The following is an 8,502-nucleotide window of genomic DNA, read 5'->3' on the forward strand; positions in this document are numbered from 1 at the left end:
ACATATCACTGGATAAGTAGCTATTGTTATCATTTCTTAACAACCTCATGATTAATGTATGAATTGTTACCCACATTTTATTTATACGTTATCCTCGTGGTATGCCAACCATGCCCAGAAAGCTCAATAACTTGCCCAGAATTAGAGACAAAGTGAGGCTCTAACTCCAAAACTCTGCTCTTAACTATGGTTAGAGCACTACAAAACAATTAAATACAGAGTAGCACCTTAGTAGATTTCATTAGGTTGCATCTCAAGTACAAGTTTATCCATTCAAAAAACACTTGGCAGACAGAATATTACATGGTGCCAAGATGTGCCTTAAATTAAATCAAGAACCATGGCTGAGTGACACGGAAAGTACTGATTTGCCTAAAACTGCCTTCACTCAAGCAAGACTGAGCTCAAGGGACGGCAGGAGAGCAAGAAGGGTAAGGAAGGTGGAACCCGGTGGATTAAGGAATGGTAAGAGGAGCCTACTACGGGAGTCTCAAAGGAGTACACATATGCCAAACATCAGTGAAGGAACCTAATTCAGACCACATTGTAAATATATTTTACATATTATGATGGGAAATAAATTTTAGTTGAAAAGATTTGTCCAGGTGTGGCAGTGCCCTAGCTGCCAAGCTGAATTATAGACAGGTCAGGAATCTTTTCTTAGGTGGAAAGGACTACCACTAAAGAGAAAATTACAGTGCTCAAACCGTGAGATTGTGGTTTAGACAGAACTAAAGGGCAGGAACCATGGCAAAAATGCAAGCTGTTGAACAGAGCCACAGTGAGGACAGGAAAGAGAAGAAAAGGAAAGCAAAGGTGCACAGCCTTGCAGGGAAAGAACGCTCCAGGGGCTTTGGCCATACATAGGTTTCTTGGTAACAAAGGCATGGGGGAGCAACAGAGAGCCCAACAGTCATGACCAGATTAGTTGTTTCTCTGGGCGGCCTTAATTTCAAGCCTCGTCAGAGGCAGTAAGGTATTTGGTCTATTTTCTGACTTAGTCAAGACTGCTTTAGACAGAAGATTGTATTTATATGCAGAGATGTTGCAGAAAATAAAGGTAGAGAAAATGGAGCCTAACTTGGATCTCTGTTTATTCAGCATAGGTAGAGATACCTAGGAATGAACTTTCAAATAGGGACCTGAACTCTACAGTCACAACTGATCAAGTACTGAGTAGACAGATAATATCTGGAAAGGTCTGTTAAAGCCTAAGATGATAACAGTGACCAAAGGTCCATTTTCTATAGGATAACATACTGAACCCCAGAGGTTAAGAAAGGAATGTGGTGTGAGCAAGTGTTCATCACAACACTATTCACAATCACAAAGACATGGAATCAACCTAAATGCCTATCAGTGACAGACTGGATAAAGAAAATGTGGTATATGTATACCACAGAATACTATTCAGCTATAAAAAAGAATGAGATCATGTGTTTTGTGGGCATATGGATGGAGCTGGAGGCCGTTATCCTTAGCAAACTCACACAGGAACAGGAAACCAAATACTGCATGTTCTCACATATTAATGGGAGCTAAATGATAAGAACTCAAGAGTACAAAGAAGGGAATAACACACATTGAGACCTACCGGAGGGTAAAGAGAGGGAGGTGGGAGAGGAGGAGCAAAGATAACTATTAGGTACTGGGCTTAATACCTGAGTGATGAAATAATCTGTAAAATGAAGCCCTATGACAGGTCACCTACTTAACAAACCTTCACATGTACCCCCAAACCTAAAATAAAAGTGATTAGTAAAAAAGGAAATGTCAGGAAATTAATGTTAGTTTCAAGTCTAGATAAGAAGTTCTTAGGAACAAAATTATATCTTGAGTTTTAAGAATTTAGATATTAGAATTATAGCAGAAAATTTGTTAGAACAGTGATAGGGAGAATCCTGCACTGACCTATCATGGTGGCATCAGGATACTCAATGGGCTTTAGTATTGATTTAGTCTTTTTACATATACAATACTCTAAAGATAGAGCCAGTTACGAGGGATAAGCATACCCATACGAGTGAGTATGCTTGACAGGGGGTGCAAGAATTACATATCTGGGAGTGCTGGGAGGGGCCCTGGAGGACCAGAAGTGAAACCAAGTGTTTTTCTGCAGTGTTCATGGAAGCACAAGATGGCAATATCAAGGATTCTTTCCCAGGTATTAAAGCACCTTTGACAATGAGAATGTTTCCCCTCCATATCGTTGTTCTTCCAACACCCTCTTGCCTGCTACTCCTTTTCCCATGATGGATTATGATTATCCAAGCGCTTTGATAGGGCAGCCTACCCAAGTCAGCCCTCCTGAAATTATTCCTGATTATCCTAGTGAGGGGCCCATCAAACTGATTTCTGGACTTTTTTTTGACAGAATCCAGTTATTCTGTGATCTTTCTGTTTGTTTCCAGGATCCCCCAAAAATTATTCTAGACTCATATGTTTCCTGCCTTAGTTCTAGAATCAATCATTTCTCCAAAGAGCTCTGGTTGCATTTAATGGAGAATGATATTGAGAAGTCATGATCTGGGCACTAAGACTGTTCATTCTTGTTAAGAATTTGCTGCTCCCCAGGCCCTTGTAGTAGACAGAGGTAGGAAAGGTATGTAGTCATGTATCACTTAACAGTGGGGATATATTCTGAGAGACATATCATTACGTGTCTTTGTCACTGTCATTTGTTTGTGTAAGCACATCAGAGTGTGCTTACACAAACTAGATGGTACGACTTACTACTCACCTAGGCTATATGGTACAACCTATTGCTCCTAAGCTACAAACCTGCACAGCAGGACCATACTCAACACTGTAGGCAATTGTAACACAATGGTGAGTATTTGCATATCCAAACATAGAAAATATCCAGTAAAAATACAGTATTATATCTATGAGACCACTGTCATTTATACAGCCTGTCCTTGACCAAAACATCACTATTTAGTACATGACTGTATATGAATGTGCGTATGTGTGTGTGTATGTATACCACAACTTACATGTATATTTATTAATCCATATGTATTGAAAACTTCAGAAATCAGTCTAGTTTTATTCATTTCCTATTTGTAACTCTCTTCTGATACCTGGATCACCTTGCCTTTAGCAGAATTACTTATCTGATCAAGTCCCTGTGTATTAGTCTGTTCTCATGCTGCTGATAAAGATTTACCCAAGATTGGGTAATTTACAAAGAAAAAGAGGTTTAATGGACTCATAGTTCCAGATGGCTAGGGAGGCCTCACAATCATGGCAGAAGTCAAAGGAGGAGCAAAGGAATGTCTTATATGGTGGCAGACAAGAGAGAATGTGCAGGGGAACTGTGCTTTATAACATCATTGGATCTCATGAGACTTACTCACTATCATGAGAATAGCATGGGAAATCCCCAGACATTCGATTCAACTACCTCCCATAGAGTTCCTCCCATGATATGAGGGGATTAAGACGGTTACAATTTGAGATGAGATTTGTCTGGGGACACAGGCAAACTCTATTACCCTGTTCTGTCACCAGTCCCCATCTCCATCTTTGCACAGATGCCCTCCTCACTTCACCTAGGCTCTGATCCCCAGTCCTAGGTCAGGCTGCTCCCCACAGCCTGTAGGGAAGCTCCCATCCCATTCTCAACTCAGATAGCCCAAGTACAGTAACTTATTCAAGTATAAATAGAATAAAAATATCCATAACTTTGAGCACCTATGGTCTACATTTCATTTTTTAGTATTTAGGAAAAGTTGATTTGAGTACTTTTCTATTTAGTTTCTAATAAAGAATAATCTTCCCTGTGATACCTGTTGAGTTACACTTGTCTAATACAGGGGCTGGCAAGCAGTTTGTGGGTGAAATTCTGCCTACAGTCTGATAGTATACAGCCCTGTATACTTACTGTATATAGATAATATATACACAATATACACAGTATACAGCACTCTAAGAATGGTTTTTACATTTTTTTAAGTGTTGTAAAAAAACTATATGTGACAGAGACCATATGTGATCCGGAAAAACTTAAGTATTTACTATCTGGCTCTTTACAGAAAAAGTTTGCCAACCCTGGTCTGGGATATCTTACTGCTCTGCCAACTTGGCTAACTCATTTACCAGGAGGTAGTGACATAAAACGAAATAAGTTTCTGAGCTGCTTTAAGCCTCAAGGACTGAATAAGTTGCAAGTAACTAGTGAAATTGTCATTGCATCAAAACAGAAATAATGAATAACTTGCAAAATCATCAGTGAGAACAGGATAGTGCTAAGGATACAATTTAAGTCACCCCATTCCTTACCTTAGATTAAACATGCCAACCTCAATTGTTTCTGATTTGCATGGTCATTAGTGGAAGCCTGGCCTTCAATACTATTTATTTCAATAAACATCCTCTTATGTAAAATCCTAATGCTAGATTACATGAGTTGGAATATAAATATTCCAACTACAGAATTAATGGAGTATAACCCTAATTCAAATTCAAAATTAAGTCCATTTTGAACTAAAATATAATTGATTACAAGAATTATATAACCCTGGAAGTGGAGTGCTTCAAGAAAACAAGGTCATTATTTCTTAGCTACATGCCAAATACTAACAGAGTGGGAGGGTCAAATTGTCACCTTTGAAATAATATAGCACCCACTTATTAATAAACCTTGTATATTTGGTTTACAGCTTTGTATTAGAACCCCTTAGTCCTGGTTTCTTAGAAGCAAAGTTGTAGTTTCTGGATGAAGATAAGGAAAACCTATTTATGCAACTACAAGAAAAAGTGGAATGCACAGAAGCCGCTCCAAAGCTCTGCTAACAAAAGCATGCCTGACACGATTTTCTTTCTTCACCAACACAAGAGAAAGAAAAGCTATGCTCAGCATTGTTTACCAATTTACGTGCATCAATTCTGTTTTCCACATATTGTGATTTCCCTGCCTTAAAAACAAAAAATCTCTTTTTTGGAAGAAGGGTTTCAAATAGCTTCAGTCTGCTTCCTTTATTTTCTTTTCTCACCCAAGCAGTGCCCCCAGACAACTGGGGCATACAAAGGAAAAGTACTCTGAAGGGGGGACACAAATAACAACTCAAAAAAAAAAAAAGATATTCACAGTGCTGTGAATTCATATTCCACTATTAGTGTACAGTCTCACTTAACAGCTTGGGCTGAAATGTGAGTTCCAGTGCAATGCTTGTACTAATTGTCCCAAATAAGTCAGGTTTTATTACTTTCCATGGCCTCTCTGAAGTGGGGCTGCTGGAAGCCATATTTGTTTCTTCAGCACCTACAATATGATGATTGTTATGCTGCAGACTACACAGTGAGCTGGAGGTGCCTGATTTGGAAGGCGAACACAGGAGAAATTTGAGAGCATCAGCTAGTCTGAGAAACCAACTGGTGGGTGTTTAGTGCATTCCACACACACGAAGATTGGAATCTTACCTGAGCTCACGGATTGTTGTGCACAGTCTCCTTTAGCAAGATTAGAGAAATCTCAAATTTCAGTTTTTGTTTTCATTGGCTCAAGAGTGAAATTCTAAGCAGGTGATGACTTGAAATAGATCCTGGAGAGAATAAAGAAAGAAAATGTACAAAACTAAATAAATAAAAATAAATTTAAAAATATCTCATTCAACGGCTTTGTCTGCATAATAACACTGAGCATGACTGTCACTCTGAAGACATATTAGCTCATTTAGGTAATTAGTGTGAGCAGCATGTTTCCCTACTTATTCCATTCAATTATAGGGTTCTCACTTTGTCATTACTGGAGTGTCTTAATGTGACTTGTAATTAGTGTAATTACAATCCAATGTTAATTATATCTGCCACTTAGACATAATTTTATATAGTAATGGTCTCTAATCTCAATAACCTTATTATGTTGTTTATTCAAACAGGAATTAAGTCTTCCTTCATGCGTCAAATATGGAGATTACAAAAAAGTACCGCTTGTGTCATTTTGATAGTTATGACAAGGGAATCTCTGAAATAGCAAAATCATATTTGAGACAATGTCTGCATGTGCAAACAATTAACAGCAATTCCTCTCTGTTTCCGGAAATATGCCTATGTATCTCCAAATAACTGTGTTTAGAGGCACTTTGAGCCTTGACTTGCTCATGAATTTGGGGAAGTACAAATGGGTGTACATGTAGTAGAAGCCTATTACTGTGGTTCAGATTATTAGAATACCAAATATACTCACTGCTGACCATTTAATGGACCATTGCTCCGACTAACTAACCATTGTATACAATGTAATAATATTTCCTTGCATTTGAATAGCACATTATCTTTTAACATGCTTTTAAAAATATTATTTCAGTTAATCCTGGAAACAACTTCATGGGAATAGTGATGGTAGATATAAGACCATTGCAATAGATTGAATAAAAATTAGAGGACATTGGCCATGTTCACTTAACAAGGGAAGAGCTGCTAATCAAAAGCCAATTCAGCAGAGCCATTAATAGCATTGGCTCCACAGTAAACATTTCTAGGTTTTGAATTCCAGCTCTTCCACCTAGAAATTCAGGGCCTTTCAGTAAGTTTCTTAACTCCTCTAACCATCAGTGTCCTCATCTGTATGTCAGAAATAGCAACAAGATATGATCCATAGAATAGTTACAAGGATTAAATGAGCTTTAGAGAAAAAGCCTAAAACAGTTTTTGGCACAAACCAAAAACTAAATAAATATTGCCTGCTATTATTGTTCCCTCTCAACAGCACTCTCATCTCTTAATTTGTGACCCTATGTTTTTTTCCCATAAACCACATCACTTTCTTATAGATTTCCTTATGTTAATTACTAATTAAAAGTTTGATCTATACACTGCATATTTTGTGTGCAGATAGTATATTCACTTAGAAATAATAACTCTGACCAAGAACTATTCAATAAAACTAAAAGGAAAGATTCTTTAGCCAACTTAGCCGTTATAAAAATGCAATACCAAGAAATTCTGTAGGAAAAGATTCAGTGGTTTGATTGCTACAAGCATCAACATTTCACACTTCCTGACATACCCAGAGTGGTACTTCTTGTTACTATAATATTTCATGAATCCTAAAAAACTGAATACAGACAAATGCAATCGCATGTGCAAAGTAGTCTTTACATGCAGGCCTACAAAAATATTGGTTATTATTTATTTAACAGATCTCAGTATCTGTATTTTTAACAGAAATATTAAGTCAGAATGTCACAACTTACAAATCTTTTCTTTTAAGCTTTCTCATTGCTTTTAAGCTCAAGTTTCTATCCTGATTTTCTAGAAATGAATAGGTTACATACCAAGTTTTGAAATGTCTTGGCTTCTCTTAATGTATGATAACTTCTCTGATCATGTTGACAAAAAAAAATGAGTATTCCCATTATCTATTCAGTAATAAAGAAGATAGGTTTTGCTGCTAACTTCTCTAGGCTAACAACAACATCAACAATGAGCCACTACATTCCTGGCTATGTTTTTTCAGGCCATTTTTAAAGTTCTCAGGTAGGGGAAATATTAGCTCTTAGAGTGTGCTCTGGGCTGGGGGAAAACGCTGGACCTGCTGGAGGTTGTAGCAGTGTAAACACAACCTGTTGGGAAATCTTTGGAATGTGCCCTGATGCCAGGGAGCTGGTTGTTAAATACTAACTAGGTGCTCTTACGACTTTTTGTTTTATTTTTGATTATTTACATCCAGTGTTGAGACAATTTTGCTGAACAAGCCAAAAACAAACAAACAAAACCACTAAAAGGTATCAATTCCTCCCTCTGAATTCTTGGAGTTACTGAAATGACCCAGGTTTAGATCTGAAGCTTCAGTTAAATATGTGGATGAATTCTCACTCAGAAGAAACCTTCAGAGAGAGGCATCAGGTTTTAACATTTTAAGGTGCACAAAGACTGTCATCCCTTCAAGCTATAATGAATGTAACGTACTTAGCAGGTTCTGGACTCAGAAATGGCAACTGTTATGATGAGAGTAGACCATGATAATGATCATAATTTTATGCTACCTGCCATGGGAAACAATTAGGAGGTCTAAAATATGAAACATATTTTAGGTTTTCAGAAGATTATTCTGTTGTGAAGAAAACGGAAGAATGGTAATAGGCTAATGCAGAGAAAACTATTGGGTGACTGTCATCCAGGTGAAGGAAAACAATTGTTTGGATATGAATTTTTGCAGTAGAAATGGTGAGAGGTGAACAAATTCAGGCGATATTTTGGAGGTCTCATCAAGTGGACTCTGATGGCTTGGATGTGGGTTGTGAGAAGAAGAAGTATCCAGGTTTTGAGCCCAAGCAGCTGTGTGGATGGTGGTGTGATGTAGCAGATGCAGTGGTGTGCTGCCCAAATTCTTCCTTCCCACGTTCAGGAAAAAGGCACTCATTCCCCAGCCTCTAGGAGTGTTGGCTGATGACTGCTCATAGCCAAGTCCCTCCCTGGAAACTGCTCTCAGCTGAAAGTTGCTTCCTTGCCCAAAGTCGAAAATCCTTCTCAGAGACAGCCTCTAGACAAAGACTG

The sequence above is a fragment of the Sapajus apella genome, unplaced genomic scaffold, assembly GCF_009761245.1.
Source record: "Sapajus apella isolate SASKATOON/1434 unplaced genomic scaffold, GSC_monkey_1.0 scaffold18, whole genome shotgun sequence".
Lineage (NCBI taxonomy): Eukaryota > Metazoa > Chordata > Mammalia > Primates > Cebidae > Sapajus > Sapajus apella.